Below are 20,395 nucleotides of genomic sequence, written 5' to 3' on the forward strand. Positions count from 1 at the left end.
GTACTAAGCATAAATAAGACTGGATATTGGACTTTATATTAAAAGTTGTTCGTAGATTTTTAATAACACATTTTGTAATAAAACATCACACCCAAAATTATTCCCAAGCTTAGGGAAATCCTTGTTCATATCAATAGCATTTATATAAATTCCACGTAAATGGAATGAATAAGATACCTTTCCAAATTGAGAATATTTATACGAAATTAATAAATACATATTTCAATAAAAAACTATTAATTTGATCTCCACACATTATAATTGAATTAATCACTTTAGGTACAGGCACCTAACATTAAAATGGAACATTAAATTAAACCTATTAAGACGATTAATAACACTCTAATGTTATTTAATGTTACGTTCCTACAAATAAATACAAAATTTCTTAACTTATATGTTACTTTCACGTCACACTAACATATGACACTATTTCGCCTGAGGTAATTTTATTCCACACTCGAACACTCTCACTCGCACTCCCGATTTCTTATTTTACCCGTTGAATCTTCCAGAAGACTGCCAATCATACCCTTGTTCTCCAAGATCTTTCGATTTAGCCCTTGCCCCTACCAAATCTTTCGATGGTAATTGCTGAGTACCAATATTTATTATTTGAGAATGGCTGCCTATCCTTGATCTCTTTAAACTGGTTATTTCCGGCGTTACTGTCAATGGCTTCTGCATAATTGGTGAAAACGATGCAGTAGTATTTCCGGTTTATATATTAGGGGTGTCTGGGTTGACGTGGGTATTCACTTACATCGGGAGATGTTTATTTTTTTAATGTGTAGGCCTAATGCGAGCGATCCGTTTTTTCTTGAGTGTTCGAATTTTTTAATATACTATTAATTACATGTCTCTTAACGTCACACATAGATTCCCCAGTGCTTATTTGGTACACATCATGTAGTACCAGCTGAGCTCAAAAGAAATGTTGGCTGCTAAATAAAATTGTAAAATCACATGATGTTCTTTACAAGGTAAAGAAACGATAATAAATTGATTTTTGTGTTTAAAGAGGTCCTTACACTTAGCTACAACTTGTAATTTTTTGTTTAGGATTTTTGTAAATAAGTGAACATGAAACAGATATTCCAAAAGTAACACCTTTATAATGAAGGTTTTAATTGTTTATTGGTGAAGTGTTTCATTTTTAACTGATAATTTTGTATCACGTGATTACTTTAAAAACACAAATTTTGTTGTTGGTGTCGAGTTCTTTCTTAAGCTCAATTGAAAATATATTCGGTATTTTTATATTTTCGGTATGCAACCAACCTTAAAATGGAATGTTATTAAAATGCTGACATTTTGTATTATTTGACTCAAATTTATACAGAACAAACTTGAAGTATTTATTTCACTTCACTTCACTTCCAACGGTAAACACAATGTATAATAATAGTAAAAAAATCTATTAATATAAACATAATCATCTTGTGTTAAATTAGAATAGTAAACAGGTGATTTATGTTTACTACTTAAACAGTAAAAAACCGTCTTAGCAAAAAAGCATAAATATAGGAATGAATTTATAGTTATGAATGTATATAAATTAGTTATGAATATATGAGAATTAATAATAACACAGTAATACGTTATAATAACAACTAAGTGATAACGTAAAATATACATATAAAGTGTAAAGTTAAAATATAATTATTTATATAATAAATACTCTAAATCAATAAGAACAATGAATTACGTGGATAGCCACTTAAATTCGGAAGAGGTTTTACCAATTTGTAATACGAGACTTCCCTTCCTACGACGATCTTTTCTTGAGTTCAAAACACATTGGAGTATAATATATTTAAAGTAATTTACTTTTTAATTTAGTAATGATTAGTTAAGCAATAAATAGTATATTTTTGCTATAATAATAAATAAAATTTCGATAGAATTAAAACACAACGAAATAGGAGACTACATTGAATTAGCTCCCTTCTATGTTAACCCCAGTTCGTTTAATTGTGTTGTTTCTCCTCCTTCTGCATTGGAACGGTTATTATGTATTTAGGTGAAGGTAATAATTAATGATGTACAGATTTCAGTAAACCACTAACATCGTAGGTAACAGTTGTTTAAATGAATAAACCCCTAATATTTAGACTGAAAGATTTATATGGTTTTTATTAGATCTACTATTGCACAGAAATGCAGTGAAAATTCAATAGATATCTCTAAATGTTCGGTAGTGACTTATTTTATGTCTCCCCCCTCCCCACGATTCTCTACAAATACACTCACAACTGCAATAATATAGAGGATACCTCTGGAGTCAGCGGAAATTAAAGACCTTATGTCGTTCTCCACTAAACATCCTGGACCACACGCCCAACACATTTGCTACAGGAATTTATCCTCTGTATTCTTGAGACAACCTCTCTTCGAAAATTATGATGGTACTTTACAAGGCTCTAGTTCACCTTATCACAGAACCATCTAGAAAAATTCAACACTGGCTACTTAGAGTAACAGAGCTGTTTACGATCTTCAGAAGCCATTTGGTCTTCTTGCACTCGAAACTGGAGGAAAATGTCGAAATTCATAATATTTTTCGAGAATGTTGGGAATGACGACGATTGGACACAACTTCTCCGCAGGATCCTTTTTTTAAAGCCTTTGGCCCCGAGTATAGTCATTCATCAAGTGTTGAGAGTGATGCCCCGCCCACAGCGCTGTGAGCCTCTGGGTTGTGACCAATCAGAGAGAGGAATCCAACACAGTCAACATGGACTGTGATAGTTCCTAAAATATTGATGTGCTGAGTGGACAAGGTCGTCACTATGAACTGTTCATTTACGCGTCCGTTAATGTCAATGACTACACAAGATATATTCTATGGATAATGTATAGATCCATGCGGGCTAAATTATATCAGTTATGGATTATAATTTTACCGATTTAAAAAAACTAGATTTTATGGTACGTATAATGCTTCAATGCGGATCAGAGATTTGCGGAACAAAGTAGCAATGTGCAGTATTTTCCAACGTACTCTTTGTTAATGTTTACATTTAAAATAATGAAAATCTCAAGTTATTTTTATAAATACCAGTATATCAAAATTATTATAAAAACATATGTTAAATTCCATTGCTTAAAAAATATTTGGTGTTATTTAAAAGTTACTTTACCTGTAATCGAATGAAACATTCCCTCTCTCTTGAAACTCGGTGATTGAAAAGAGAAACCCGAAATCCATTTCCGGAGCAGCGCTGTTCATATCCGCTACTCCTTTATTTCACTGTGTTTCATTTGTCTTGTTATTTCCAATTATAAGTTGCTCATAACGAGCACCGGTTATTACAAGTTTAAAACTTCCTTCCGTATTTGTACAGTGTTTCAAATAAAGGAGGAACCCCAAATCAACTATTTATCTCACAATGTTGGTTTATATCATTTGAGGAAATGCTGTCTACAACGGAACAAGCACAATTTGTAAAGGTAAATCAAATCTGCTACATCCGATAAATATTGAATCTATAAGGTCTCCAGTGAGCCCGACAACCAGACAAGTGGACTTGAGAGATATGAAGTGAAAAGGTAAAATCCGGAGATTGACGACCTACTCAACCCCCCGCTCTATTGCCCCCCCTCACCATCACACAACGCTCGTCATCGTTTACAGCTGTCAGTTTCTTACAGTCTGATTTAAGTAACCTCAGACGTTAAATTTTGTACTGAGCATTATCAAAGTTAATAAATAATTCATGTAGTTCTAATGAACATTAACATTTACAGAATATATTTCTACTCGGTCCAAATTTACTGTTGATATTAATTTTCACTCATTAGCAATATTACTTAAATCAAAGATAGAGAAGAGTCAGATTTGAACTGAAATGGTATTTCTTATGCAAGTAAGAGGATTTAAAACAGGATATTTAATTTTTCGTTAATTTTTTGAGTTATGCATTTAAGACTAGGCCGTGGTAAAATAACTTTGCATGTTGTGCTTATTTATTAAACAATTTTACTCCTTTTTTTGGTCGTAGAATTACAAAAGATAGTCATCAAAAAAGATGTAACGTAGATATAAAGATGTAATTAATACTTTTCCGAAGATGCGAAGATTGGCGACCTACCCAACCCCCCCTCAGGTGCACTCCCTCCCTCCCCCAATAAAAAGCTCGTCATTGTTTACCGTTTTCAATTAATCTCAGACTTTGAATTTGTCAACAGATTCTTACTCTAACTAAATTACTTTATCTAAACATATTTCTCCTATGTCCAAATGTTATCCCTGCCTTTAATGTTCCCTTTTACCATAAATGATTGAACATGCTCATAAAAGTACTGTTTTAAAAATTGAATACTCATTGTTCAACGATGACACAATTGTAAGATTGTAATCCCTATGTCCTTTTATTCAAATTCTTAATTCCTAGTCTTTCAATTTTGAGGTTGTATATGCTAATGATTCATTCATTTTAATTTTAAATTATTACATTTTTTACAGCTTTGTAACACAAAATGCTGCTTTATTAACCTTCAAACATAAGTTGCGTTAAAGAAATTAAGTAGATTCCAGGCATGTGCCAGAGTTTAATTACAATAATGAACAGCCAAGTATTTCTCTGCTTCATTACCAAACAACTCCGTCCTTTTTTGTGCTGATTTCACCTGCGTAAAAAGTGGATGTTCTATTCTATTCTATTACATGTCTATTCTGGATGTTCATTTTCTAAACGTGACAAAATATAATTATTGCCAAATATGTCCGTAAAAAGTATTACACCAATGATGAGGTCTCTTAATGTAAACAAATTGATTATTTTTTATCGTAATTTCCATTTAGTATTAATTAAAATAGGGGATATTCAGAATAAAAGAATGCTTTTAGAAAACACGACACATTGTGTGACAGCAGCACTCAGGGCGCTCATGATTGAGTTCATTTCGTCGGAAATTGCTCTGAAACAGTAGTGACCGTCGTAAAACAGATATGACCGTGTCACAGCTTTCACACATTTCTGTTTATTTACATGGAGTAAACCATTGTATAGCAGTATTCAACAAAATAGCTGATGGAATAGATTTATCCATTTTAACCTACTTGGTATTTTCTGTGCCGTTCTATCGTTTGCATTGTATTTCCGGCCATTGTAACGTACTTCCGGTCTATTTTGTTCCAGTACCTGTAGTCTGTTAAGTGCACAACACACATATTTCCCAAGTGTCACATTTATAGGACTGGCTTAGTAAAAAACCAAAGTACGTGTTTAAAATTCCTTTTGATTTAGATCATCTGAAAGCTTAAAATCAAAAACTTATACTTTTTCTAGGGTTTCAACCCTATATAAAAGACAGTGTAGGTGATTGATATTCATGAAAGTTCTTTTCTTTTTCTAATTACTATATGAGAAACGTGTGTGCCAAATTTCATCATTCTAAGACAACGGGAAGTCGAAAAACAAAATACTGTTTTTATCAGCTCTACAGCATCCATTTCAACCCCTATATATGTCCGATCTTTATGCAAATACGTTAGCCTTTCTGAGGCAAACTTGTGCGAAATGTCAGAGAGATCAGGAAATTGCAGAATCGGTGATGAGAGAGTGAGTAAATAACTAAATAATGGCTTAGATTGTTCCCAAGTATATTGTAAAGGCCTGTGAACTACGAAAATTTAATGAAACCCTTTAGCTACCGAATTCTGTACCTAAATACCAAGATTTAAGAATAATTATTAGATTTTCTCCGTAGTCTAATTCAAAACACTGTATTTATTAATGATAGTGGTGGTTAAAATATTTTTATTTCAATATCTTCCCCCCCCCCATATTTAGTATGATATTATGATAATTCGAAAATAATGTAAGAGTTATACTATGTGAGTAATAAACTGCGAAAGGGTTTTCTGTTCAGAACAACCTTATACAGTCGCAGTACAGGTTTAAAAGTAGTTTTACGATTCTTAAGAATTTAAATTAATTACAAAAATTACCACAACCGTAGGCCATGGTTAGGCTATGACAGAGAATCAAATCAAATCAAATCAAATAATTTTATTGCCAAGGACAAAAAACATTTTGTATTAGCATAGTCAAGTATTTTTTAAAGTGAATATTATCTACATTCTTATGTCATAGAACTCATTTACAGTATACAAACAATGCTTAATAAGTATATTATTTACATACAATTGAAAACATATTATATTCTAAACTTCTAACATTTAAAGGCAGATGATTGAAAAAATGTATGGCTTGGACTTAAAACTTTGTTGAGTTGTTGAGAATTTACATTGCTCCTTCCTTAAATTATCCTTGAATCTTGTATTATAGCAGTGCACCTCAGAATGACTTTTAAAATTATCAATTATTTTTTAAACATATAGCAAACAATTATAAACATATAGACTAGGTAAAACACTGAGGACTGTTTGCCTACAAGATGTTACCATAAGAAAGATATGTATGTACAAAACTATAGTAAATTAAAAGAAGTACTTGAGAGCTGACGATTAAACTTAACCTTCTAATCATAAAAATTCCTCTAGACACTTTTGGAGTAATATATTTAGCATGAGATTGCCATTTAAGATTTGACACTGGACCATTATGCCAAGAAATTTAATTGTTTTCAAAAGTATTATTCCTTAAAGATATAACAAAATCTTGAGTTTTAGTCAAATAAATAGATAATTTATTTACATCACACCACTTTTAGCCCAAAGCATCAACTTTTGAAGCAAAAACATAATCAATATTAGCATTTTTGAGATTTCATGCTAGCACAAATATCGTCGGCAATACAGAAAACAAGTAGTATATTATTATCTTCAATATTACAAGGCAAGTCATTTACATATAGTAAAAAAAGCAGAGGTCCCTGTGGGACACCCTGGTCAACATTATCTAAAATTAGATAAATTGCCTTTAAAATTAAACTGCTTGTGATCTATCAGTAAGATAAGATTTTATAAAATTAATCGACTTGCCCAATCAAAACCAAAGCATCAAGTTTCATTAATAAGATATCATGAGATACTGTGTCGAAGGGCTTTGAGAGATCAAAGAACTTTGCACTAATATTGCACACCATCCTCCAAACCTTCCAGACAATCCTGAATAAACGCAAGGACAGCATCTGTAGTTGACCTTTGTTTCCTGAAACCATATTTTTTGTGTGGAAAGTAGTTTGTTACTTTCTAGATATTTTATTATTTGTAAACTAATTAATCTCTCAAAGACCTTTGACACAGCAGGAACAAGTGAAACAGGCCCTAAAATTAGCATATTTATCTTTGGCACCCTTTTTTATGAATAGGGAACAACTTTTGACATTTTCAGTTTATCAGGAAAAATGGCAATAATCATTGATTAAAAATGTCAGTAAGAACTTCAGAAACCAGATAATTACTCACTTTTAACATTTTAGAACTAATATTATATACATCAAAACAATTTGAATTACTTAAGGAGTTAATGGCAGCAAAAACTTCCTCGACAGATACAGGGTTTAAAGCAAAAAAACGGTAGGTACATTAACAGAAGACAAAAACTATATACAGATACATTAACATGAACTGGCACATTCTCAATAATTTTCCCTAATACTAATGATAAAAAATATGTTAATAACCTTCAGCTGTCAGTGGTCATGTCTTATTATCTAAACATAATTTAGGCTTACTATTTACATGAGATTGTTTATTAATAATATTCCATACTTCTTTAGGTTGATTTACTGAATTTGAAACTATATTTATTACGATAGGGTAGTTTAGCAACTCCTAACAGATCTTAAATATAGGCATCTTAATTCTTTGTATCTAATTTTTAGGGCTTCACAACCACTTTCTTTAAAATCATAAGAACAAAAAGGTCACGGATTTTATTCTTGAAAAGTCATCAAGAGTATTAAAATAGTTATAAACCGTTTTCTTCTGAAACTGTTTAGTACAATAAACTAAAATGGCATTAAAAGAACCTTCTACAAAATTAAGAGTTATAAAGTAATAAAAAACCCAAACCTTCCAGTATTTACGCTTGAAAATTTAACTACTTAAAGCATTGTGTACTATTTTCAATTGTAGCTTTTATCGACTAAGAAACACTAAACGACTAAACTATAAAAGCGTAATGTTTATAGTCTAACGTAAAGAGAACCCTTAAAAAATAGTAACACAGAACATTTAAACGGATTTACTTTCATTTAAAAAAACCTTTTCTTGGAATCCTGTACTCGTTTACTAAGACGTGGGCGGTACTGCTGTAAGCATGAGATGCTATAAAACAATGTCTATTCCTACATATCAATCTTCCAGTATTGCAAACAGCGACGTCACCCCCGCAAAACTTTACTACCCCTATTACTTTGCTTGCCCTGTTTTACTACTATTACTTTATAATGCTATTACTCTTAAACCTAAAACCTAACATTCAGTTTATTGGCTCTCCCTGCAGCGTACGTCAGCAGAATCAAGCCTAAACGATGCATTGCTGACATTTCACGACTATACTTGTGAATTACAATTCAGTTTTTGTAGTTAACGCCTCTATAGCAAAACTTATGTACTGATTTTTCAAAGAGTGTTTCGCCAAATTTGTAAGTGCAAACTTTATCTTTAAAATATTTCGAGGTAATTCACTTAATACTGTCTGTGTATAGAATATAAAGTTCTATTCATCTCATTCTTATATCTAAAAATAAATCAAAAGATTTTGAAGTTTTTCTTTGTTCGTAAATGACTGCATACATTACCAATAATAATTTTGCTATAATTTAATTATTTATTATTTTACATTGAAATTGTTCTACACTGTAGACGGGATTAAAAATCATTTACAGTTTAAATAAATCTTGATATTGACAAAAATTAATGGATTCATTCAGTTAAAGGAATGGAAAATAATGATCACAACTTTTTGGATACTAATGTAAAAGTGAACAGATTGTATGAAGGTTAATTTATAAAGACGTTCATAGTATCATACTGTATCAGACTGTATTAACACCCGCCAGACAAGCATTCACTCAAACACACACTAATTAAAAGTAAACCAAGAAATATATATCGCAATTGGTCAGCTCACAATAAGTTCTCTTAATAATAATTAGTGCGTGTTATGGAAACATACATAGTTTGCATCTAAATTTACAACATATTTTTTGTTCCAACTTATACCCATAACAACGGTTTGCTATATATTTTTTTTACTACAAATCAGACTGCAGTTATGTGTTAGGTTGGTTATGCACCTGAGGAAGAAACCAGATTGAAGTTCTCGAAACGTTGTGTTACTGAATGGAAAATCTGCGAAAAATATGTTGCTTTCGTAGTCCTTCCATCATTAAAACGAAATTAAACAAAGGACTAAATTAAATTCATCAAATTAATAAAACTACGAGTATAATAAATATTTGACAATTTGAGGTGGTTCAGACAAATATCTGAGTTTACCATATTTGTCACGCGACGGTATATGTTACGTTACGTCAACTGAATGTAAAGAGAGAATGGTTGCTAGATAAAGTCTATCACACGATGTCCCGTACAGCGATAGTAAACAATGAAAGATTGATTTTATGTTGTTAAAGAGAACTTTTAGACTTGCCATAACATGTTCAGTTTGCTTTAGGCTTCCTGGAAATACATGTTCATTAATCAAAAATTTCACAAAGTTTAATTAAATTTGAACGTTAATTCTAATTTTTACTTTAATTCAAAATATATTCAATACTTTATTTTCAAATTCAATACATTGTTATTATTTTCGGTACAAATACAAGCATCAAATTGATGTTACAGAAAGTTTTGACATTGTTTATGTAGCCTATTGTTTGAGGAAAATTGAATTTGAAGTCAATATTTTATACATGTTTCTTTTTCATAATAAATTCATTATCGGTGTACCGCTCGTTTTATGTGGACCCGGCTCACTTTGCTGCCCCCCCCCTCTTCTTTACACATTTGTTTGCCCGTATAAGTGTAAGTAATACATATTCCACTTATAAAAAAAAAAAATAACCTCACAAGAGCCTTAAGTTCTTATGCTAACAGTAGTTTGGTTAAATAAACCTCTAAAATTTATATTAAAAGATCTTTACAGGTTGTAACAAAACTTAATTCCAAAACTTTAAGATATCGTTCCATTGAACAAGAGGAGCTTAAAATTGGACATTTTTGTCTGTCTGTATGTTTTTTCTCATACATAATACACTATAAAAACCTAAAAAGCGTTTGGAAAAGTATTGATTACGTCTTTATATCTACTTTGCATCCTTTTTTATGAGCATCTTTTACAATTCTACGACCAATAAACACAAAATTCATTTATACTACGGCCTGGTTTTAACTGCACAATTCAAAGCATCAACGGAAGATTAAATATCCTGTTTTAAATCCTCTAGTGAAAATAAAAAATACCGCTTTAATTGAATTAGAGTAATCAAATTTGACTCTTTTCTATTTTTTAATTTAAGTAACTTTCACTGAATAAAAATTGATGTCAGGGGTAAATTTGGACCGAGTAGAAATATATTCCGTTAATGTGAATGTTCATTACTATATGAATTATTTATTAATTATTTTGGTAATGCTCAGTACAAAATTCAATGTCTGAGGTTACTTACACCTAGACTGTAAGAAACTAAGAGCTGTAAACGATGACGAGCGTTGTGTGATGGTGGGGGGGGGTTGGTGAGGGGCACCACAGCGGGGGTTGAGTAGGTCGTCAATCTCCGGATTTTACCTTTCCACTTCATATCTCTCAAGACCACTTGTCTGGTTGTCGGGCTCTCTGGAGACCTTATAGAATCATTCTTTATTGGATCTAACAGATTTGATTTGCCCTTACAAATTGTGCTTGTTCCGTTGTAGACAGCATTTCCTCAAATAATACAAACACACATTGTGAGATAAATAGTAGATTTAGGGTTCTTCCTTTATTTGAAACACTGTACAAATACGGAAGGGCGTTTTACACTGGTAATAACCGGTACTCGTCATTACAATTTATAATTGAAAAAGACAAGACAAATGAAACAACAGTGAAATCTAAGTGCAGCGGATATGAACAGCGCTGTTCCGGAAATGGATTTCGGGATTCTCTTTTCAATCACCGAGTTTCAATAGAGAGTGAATCTTTATTTCGAGTACAGATTTAGTAACGGTTAGATAACACCAAATATATGTCACGTAAGCAATGCAATTTAACGTGTGTATTATGTAATAACTTTTATGTATTTTTATCTTTTACAAAATATAATACAGGTTATAATTATTTAAAAAATATATTTAGGATTAAAAAAGAGTACCTTGGAAAATATCGCACATTGCTTAAGAGAAGGGCAAGTGTCTGACCCACAGTGAAACATTACATCATAAAATCTAGTTTTTCGTAATCGGCGAAATCAAGATCGATAACTACCTTTTTTGCGTCCGCAAGGATAGCGAGTGACGGCTTGTTTGCTCAGCGCGACAATATTCCAGGAACTCTCACAATCCTGGTGGACAGTGTTGAGTTCCTCTTCCTGGTTGGTTGAAACCCCAGAGGCTCGCAGTGCTGTGGGCAGGGCATCACTCTCAACACACAATGAATGGACTATAGTCGGGCCAAAGATTTGAAAACTGATTTTGTTGAGAAGTTGTGGGCAGTCCATGTCATTTGCAACATTCTAGAAACAGACCCCTCAGGATTTGAGGGTAAGAAGGCCAAATTGCTCCTGAAGATCATAGAAAGGGTATCTACGTTGCTATACTTTATCCAGTTGGGATATTATCCCGTGTTGATAAGGTGACCATACTCAAACATCGCACTCAAGATGAAGGTGAACGTCTACAAGACTCCATCAGAACTTCCAAAGAGAGGTTTCCTCGAGAAAAATAGGTAGGGCAAATCTCTATTGCAAATATGTTAGATGTGTCCTCCAGGTTGTTTAGTGGAGGACGACTTTAACCTCGACGTCCTAAATTTTACCGACACCACAGGATATTTGATAAGTGCGGTTGAGTGCAGTTTGTTAGTAATGATAAAACATTAACGTATGCTTATTAATATATTTGATTATGAAATAAGTTGTGATTGAATACGTTTATTGTATTCAAAAAATCATGAATGTGTACATACAAAACTTATGTTTATACTTTATGTACAGTTTTTCTTTTTTATTTCAGGTTCGTGAATTCTGCTCCTGGGATAACTTCGATTTTCAACCGACATCATAATATTTGGGATTCATTGCCAATTATGGAATTTTGGAAATTTAAATCAATAATAACATAATCAAGCAATCTTACTGTTGGTTAGGTTTTATTTTTAATTTAGTTAAGTTAAGTATTTTGGGCGATGTCTCCTTGATTTCAAGCTTCTGCGATATTTTTTCTTAGACGGTGTGCGTAACCATTATATTGCAGTATTAAGGGTGATTTTGCTTCTGGACCCTTCAGGTTATTTAGGGAATCTGCGATGTCAGTATCTACATGATTTGCGTTGCCACTCATTTGTTGTATCAAATTAAATTTCGAATGATGAGCTTTGCTCTAGTTTACCTTAGTGTAGTCTAGGCATTTATAATGTCAAAACGATGTACAAAGTTCGTTTTAAGTCCCTTCGTTGACTTTTATTATCTTTTCAGACGAACATGATTCCAGAAGTCAAGTCTGTGACAGCGTCGGATTCTAGGAACGAGGAAGGTGAACTGGAGCTAAACTCAACATTCACGTCGAATAAAAGCTTCCTACCATATCTACGTTATGAGGAAATGAAATTGGATATTAAATATGGATTCCGTAATTACTTGTTTCTTCCTCTGTCTGATATTCTCAAACCAGATGAAATGAGATTATAGATTGTCTTGAACTTATTTAATTTTATAATTGAATTTGTCGTTTGATCGTTATAAACCTTAGGTTTTAAAGTGTGTCAGGGAAATAATAAAATACATATAATTTTAATAATTTGTTTTATTGTTATTGTTATAGATCATCACACGTTTATTTGAACTTGAAAAATTCCGGGAAATATAAATATATGTGTGTCAGGAATATAGGAGATTCTTCAGAAAAACAAAATAAATGTAAGTAAATAATAATTAAATAATAGTTACAAATAATAATTTGTAGAAAGTAAACTTTTATTAACTAAATGATGGGATTACTTGATACAACTTTTAAAGTCTAAAGTTTTTAATTATTTAATGTAAAATCTAGTAATACTAAGTAACAAACTGGATTATATAATTTGAAACTGATAATAAATAGTGTAGATGTGTATTGTCTTCAAAGTTTCATAATCAGGTATTTTGTATTTAATATCTAATATGTAGTGCAAAATGTATTTTATGTAAACAAATAAATAATTATGTAAGTGTTGTATTGACTTTCATTATGAGTATTCATTTGTTGACTTTAAATTATTTCAAAATTAATGAATCATTAATTAAATCTACCCGCACCTCTCCTACGGAGTGGCTTTGAGGGGAGGTTGCACAAACGCAAACTTTTCCAGAATTTTCATCCTTCAAAAAAAAGCAGTCCGAACAAATGCAAAACTGAAACGGAGAGAGTCGTGCAGACCAGCTTTCAAAAACCTGAAACTGTTGACATTTCCTTGCCTCTACATATTGGAAACCTGCATTTTTTTCAAGTCCAAATGCGAGACCATAAGAGGTAGTGACATACACCCTTATGCAACGAGAGGCAGGGACGACTACCGATCTGTGAGACATAGAACGGTAGCTCATGAACGACTGCCTTCTCAGGCAGGAGTTCGATTGGTCAACAAATTGCCAAGCTCGATTAAAAGTGCCCCAATGCTGAAGGCATTTAAGACTCGTCTAAAAACAACACTGACCATTTACGCATTTTACAGTACGGACGAGTTCATGGCACACAACTGGGAGACATAACAATTGGCTTACTGACTGGGGAAAGGGTGGAACAATTCGAATGACTGGGAGAGAGTGAATGTCAAAACTGTATGTTAGAAAGGGATTTTGATGCAAGTATGAGTGAAAAATTTTAGCTTAATTCAGTTATCTGACGATTGCATAACATGTAATATGTTCACGCAATAAAACATTATTATTATTATTATTAAATATTCTTTTATATCACTCTGACTAAAGAGTATTAAAATAATATTAGTATGAAATAAAATTGAAACATGTTGAACAGAAGTGGGAGGAAACTGGTATAGAAAGTGATTCCAGAACATTAGGCAAATATAATTAATTAAATTACACACCTGTGAAATAGTATTGAAAAGTGAACATTGCCGAGTGTAACTAAACTCTCCACACAAACCTTTGGATATTGCTCTAAGGACCAATAGGAGCTAACAAAAACTCAACAAAGTAGTCTATCTTTTTTTCGTTTACCATCTGTCTGTCTGTGTGTTTTGTTTTGTTTTTTTCTATGTCAGAAACGTAAAGAGATGAAAAACTCAAATTTCGTACTTTTAATCCTCTTCCACGCTCGCATAAGGTAAAAATAATTTATTATCATATTACGTTTCCACATTGTGGATGGTTGAATATTTAGAAGCTTAATACTGTAAAAAACTAATAAGAATAATCTGAAACGTTTTAAAGAATAATCAATAATTTAATTAATAAACTGCTGCATCCAATTACAAACATTTTGGCAACTAATCATAAACATCGGTTAGTACATAATGTAGATAAAAAGTTCTTAACAGGAAAAAGTTTACGGTTTTATTCAGAGTAACTATTAAAAAAAAACTTAAAAATAAAAACTTTTGGATATGTATTGTTCTTATCTCACATAATTTTACGATAAATAGTCGTAAAAATTTTTGTAGATTAACATTTTTATTAGGTTAAAATCAAGACGGTCGCCAGACAACCGGTTCCTAACATTACAACGCATTGTGTTAAAAATTGAATAATCCATATTCAACGATGATAATATAATTGTAAGATTTCTATCCTTCTTTCGTTTTATTCTAATCCTTCTGTTTTGAGATTGTATAGGATAAATGCTTCAGCCATTTTAATTATAAATTAAATGATTCAATGTATACATTCGTCCAAGAGTAATTTTGTTCCCTTTAGTGTTTTGTTAAACAAAATGCTGTTTGTTTTTACCTTCAAACGCAAGTTGCGTCAAAGTAATTAAGTAAATTCAACCCATGTGCCAGGATTTACTTTCAATAGTAAACAGTCCAGTATTTCCCTGCCTGATCACCAAACAACTCTGCCTGATTTGTGCTGATTTCGGCTGCACCAAACGTTGTTTTGTATCCTCTCTGTTTATTTTGAAACAGCAAAATATAATAATTTCCAGAAGTTTCCAAAAAAACCATAATGAGGTACTAAATGAGATAATTAAAATACTGTTTCTATGCTTTTTAACATTTCATTATTCATTAAAACGGGGGTATGCTGAATAATGAATGAACGTAGTAACATCTGTGGTCGTAAGTGCTCAGGGTGGTCCTAATTGAAGTCATTCAATTGAAACGTTTCATTGCTCTGGGTAATAATCATAATAAGTATAAGTGTTGTACATGGAGTACAAAATTGCATTACTTTCCTAACAGATAAATTAAAAGTATTTACATGAAAGATTGATTCAAATTAAGAACGATAGTAGTATTACAAACTTTATCAAATCAAAAATTACAAAATTTGAATTTTTATTACTTTTTGTGTTTGTTTAGTATATAAAATTGTATTGATTTTTTAAGCAAATATGGGTAGGATTATCTCAACGTTTATAAAAATTAAAACGACGATGAAGAATGAAATAAAATAAGATGAATGGAAATGGAAACTACCGTAGTTTTGTTAATGTGTAAAATTTACAGCTAAACCTACTCATTGAATAAAGCCATTAACTCAGGTGATGTAAAATATTCTGTCCGACTCTATATGTTAAAATATATACTAAACATGTTTGCATTCAATTGTTTAAGTTTCCAGAACTGCAATCTGTTTTCTTCCTCCGGTCATAGTTAAACCACGCATAACTTATAGACTAACAACAATGTAACAAACTGTGTTTTTTAAAACATTAAGAAATTGTTTTATAATAAAGCCTCAATACCCAAGTTATTTGGTTTGACTCTGCGTATAAGTACCTAGTGCATGGTAATGTATGATAATATTACTGTACAAGAACACAGTAAACTCCAAAATTTGTTCCTGATCTCGGTAAATTTAGAATTTTCTGTTAGTGCCACATTTCGCCCTGAAGCAATAGCCGCCAAAATTGATAAGTATTCCCTTGCTGGAAGAGAATCAGTACATTCTTGAAAACCCCCAAACGTTTAGCCATTGTGCGGGCGTGGATAGAAATACTAACAGGCGCTGACTTATCCTATGGACCCACTAATAATAGGCTTCGCTTACGCTCAGCCAAGAACTGTCTCGAAGGCAGAAATACAGGTGGTGCAGTATTCTACGGTAGCCCAGGAAGTAAGACCAATCCTACACACCCGCCACAATGACACCCATCACGACACTCTCACTCGGGTCAAGTGTAGCGGTTTGTAGCGTGTAGACTACACTTACGCTCAGCCAAGAACTGTCTCGAAGGCAGAAATACAGGTGGCGCAGTATTCTACACTAGCCCAGGACGTAAGACCAATCCTACACACCCGCCACAATGACACCCACCACGACACTCCCACTCGGGTCAAGTGTAGCGGTTTGTAGCGTGTAGACTACACTTACGCTCAGACAACAACTGTCTCGAAGGCAGAAATACAGGTGGTGCAGTATTCTACACTAGCCCAGGAAGTAAGACCAATCCTACACACCCGCCACAATGACACCCATCACGACACTCTCACTCGGGTCAAGTGTAGCGGTTTGTAGCGTGTAGACTACACTTACGCTCAGCCAAGAACTGTCTCGAAGGCAGAAATACAGGTGGCGCAGTATTCTACACTAGCCCAGGACGTAAGACCAATCCTACACACCCGCCACAATGACACCCACCACGACACTCCCACTCGGGTCAAGTGTAGCGGTTTGTAGCGTGTAGACTACACTTACGCTCAGACAACAACTGTCTCGAAGGCAGAAATACAGGTGGTGCAGTATTCTACACTAGCCCAGGAAGTAAGACCAATCCTACACACCCGCCACAATGACACCCACCACGACACTCCCACTCGGGTCAAGTGTAGCGGTTTGTAGCGTGTAGACTACACTTACGCTCAGACAACAACTGTCTCGAAGGCAGAAATACAGGTGGTGCAGTATTCTACACTAGCCCAGGAAGTAAGACCAATCCTACACACCCGCCACAATGACACCCACCATGACACTCCCACTCGGGTCAAGTGTAGCAAGTCTCCGCTATACAACTGCTCCAGTGTTCTTGTAAGTAAACTGTTGTAAAATCACTGGTACATTTCAGGAACGTTTTACAGACGAAAAACTCCTTAGCAATAACTATCTTTCCAATAATTAAAATAAACTAATCGGTTGGCCACAATAGTTGAGTGTGTTAGACAGGATTGCTGCCATTGTGCAGACATAGCTGATTAATTGCAATAAGACTGGTTCTGACAATATTAGTACTTAGGTTCTGCCTTTCTAGTACTTAGCTGAAGGTGTAGTTATGGGTGCCACTTTAGTACGCTCCACCCGTTTCCCTCGGAACTTATGGTGCAAACACATAGGGGAATTGAGGATATTCAATCGGTGTATTTTTAGTGGCACCCATTAAAATTCCTTTCATGCAGACAAGAGAAATATAAACCATTTATTACACTTCCTCAAGGGATTTTAGGCATATTTAAAGTAGAAGTTTGGTGGTATCTTATAATCAGGGCCATAGTAAAACTCCTAAAGGATATGAAACTGCGCAACAAGTGTATGAAATATGACCGTGTGCAAGTAAGTATTAATGCAAAATTTCAACCCTACAGCTCAATCCGTTCTTCATAAATCCTGCAGAAATGAGACTTCGCTGACACTTAGCCAATTTGGCTTACCGTTACTGGTAATAATAACCTATATTTCTGAGTACGTAGTGAACGGATGTCATCTTTGGGGAAAAAAGGTACGAAGAAAATCCTTAATGACAGCCTATTTTGACTTGTACATCATTTTAAAGGTCTAGTTGAACTGAAAACAATACCGCAAACCGGAGTTCAAAGGTTGATCCAGTCGGAAGAAATTGCTGTTTAAAGTTTTAAAAATGTTTAATACATTGTATATAACAAATAACAAATACTGTATCTGTTACAAGTTAACAGTGAGTAGGAATACATTTGAGTGAACTAATTTCAAAGTAGGTGTTCAAAATATTCCCTTCTGGTCGTCATAGACTTAATTGCCACCTTGTATAAATGAAGCTTCATACAAATCTACTTGTACACCTCAATTATAGTGTTATCAAATAGTAATTGTGGCTGTGGCCCAGGTGGTTTTACATTAACACACACGCAAACCCCACACACATACACAAATATAGAGATAGGACCGACCGCATTACCACCCTATTAGTTACCTAGTGCACCCTCCCCCTCCTCATCAAACCCGGATTTTTTTAAATTTTATCTTAAAGTAATTAGTATATACAGGTTGTAAACTTCACAGGAAGAAAAGTGATACCCAACAAAGCATAATACACTGAAATTGTCACAGAAATTACAGTATCTTGACTCTAAGACGTTAACTGAAGTACCCACGACGTCCCCAACCCTCTGCGCTCGTGTGTGTGTGTGTGTGTGTGTGTGTGTGTGTGTGTGTGTGTGTGTGTGTGTGTGTGTGTGTGTGTGCGCGCGCGCGTGTGAGGCAACTACCTGGCCCATAAACCGTAACTCCTAATAGCTAATAATGTAGTTTTCAAGATATCGCGTAAACAGACACAAATACATTTTTTCAGGTCCTCTGAGTGATGTTTTACCGCCATCCAAACATGTATTTTCTCATAATATAAAATATTAAACTCATAAATTATTTCTAAAAGGAAACATTTTCCGTTATATTTAGTCTTAAACCATATGTGACTTATCAATCCATTAGTTATTTACATATCGATGTTTGCATGATAATAAACCTAACGTACATATATTAACGTAAATAAAATTGCTTCCTAACTGAAGGATTGGGAACTTTAGAGTATGGCAAATTATACTAAAAGTTGAAATGCTAAAGAATGGCATGGATTATAATTAAAATGCCAATTCTCGGTCATCTACCTTTCCTGGTTCAGTTAACTTTACCGTTGTATTTAGTCTTAAGCCATATTTTTGGCTTAGCAATCCATTAGTTACTTACATAACGATGTATCCATGGTAATAAGCTTAATGTTCATATATTAACGTAAATAAAATTGTTTCCTAACTCAGGGATTGGGGACTTTAGAGTATGGTAGATTATGCCAAAATTTGAAACGCTAAAGAATAGCATGGATTATATAATTAATATAACAATTTTTTGTTACCTACCTTTCCTGGTTTAGTCCACTGTTTTAATCGATCACCAGACAAGTTCTGCATCGTAATTCTTAGTTGAGAGTGAAGCAAGGCTTGGTAAACTACATGTATACTCAAGGTATATTCGTAACATGTTTGCTAGCTAACCATGTTCATAGTAGTAGTTGTAGTAGTTTTTGCTCATAGGTAAGTTCTTCTGTTTCAATTTCAATCTGTTATATTCTATTACAGTTTTAATACATTATTTATCATTTAAATACAACGACCCTTATTATATTACGAGTACATAAAATTGAATTTTATCTACCAGATATATTTTTGTACATATAGCCTATATTTTAATAAATATTTATTCACTAAATATGCATACTACTATAAATATATTATAAATTACTTTTAGAAAAGTAAACACCCGACAGGACGTTAAGATAGCGTTACACACAGAATGACGTCCTTTGACCTTTTAACCCCAAAATCAATAGGAATATTCCTTAACCCAAGAGGAATCTATGTACCAAGTTTCAAGTCTCTACGACTTTTCTATCAAGAGTTATTGAACACACGCAGAAGACGGACGGATGAACCAACAATGGCAGGATTTTAGAAAGAACTATTTCGTCATTAATAAAGTAAGCTTGAAACATTTACGTTTTAATTACTGGCATGTTTAGGCCTGAACACATAATTACAGATGTAGTACAATGTCATAAAATATAATAAATATGCAATAAAGAAATAAAAACAAGTAGCCTAAATAAGTATAAACATTGGGCCCGAGGTGATGATTGTTAAATTATTCAGAACGTATGTATAAATAATAAAGGAATTTATGTGGATTCTTTTATATAACGTTTTCATAATACAGCTTTTTATTTTTAATTGTCATAATCATTAGTAGAATATTTCTTGTAGTTCAAAAATTTGTGATTCTTCTGTGTCACTCTCTTTTTTACAATAATTTTCGAAATTTAATATTTATAATTTTTTCACATTCTTGATATGAATTATTTAATGTAATT

General features: G+C 33.1%; 1 protein-coding gene across 1 annotated transcript in view; it reads right to left on the reverse strand.

The window, feature by feature from the left end:
* Window positions 1-20,395, reverse strand: part of LOC124363704 (cholecystokinin receptor type A-like) — a 289,676-nt gene that overhangs the window by 266,831 nt on the left and 2,450 nt on the right. The window lies entirely within an intron of this gene.

The sequence above is a fragment of the Homalodisca vitripennis genome, chromosome 5 (assembly GCF_021130785.1).
Source record: "Homalodisca vitripennis isolate AUS2020 chromosome 5, UT_GWSS_2.1, whole genome shotgun sequence".
In the NCBI taxonomy this organism is placed as follows: Eukaryota; Metazoa; Arthropoda; class Insecta; order Hemiptera; family Cicadellidae; genus Homalodisca; species Homalodisca vitripennis.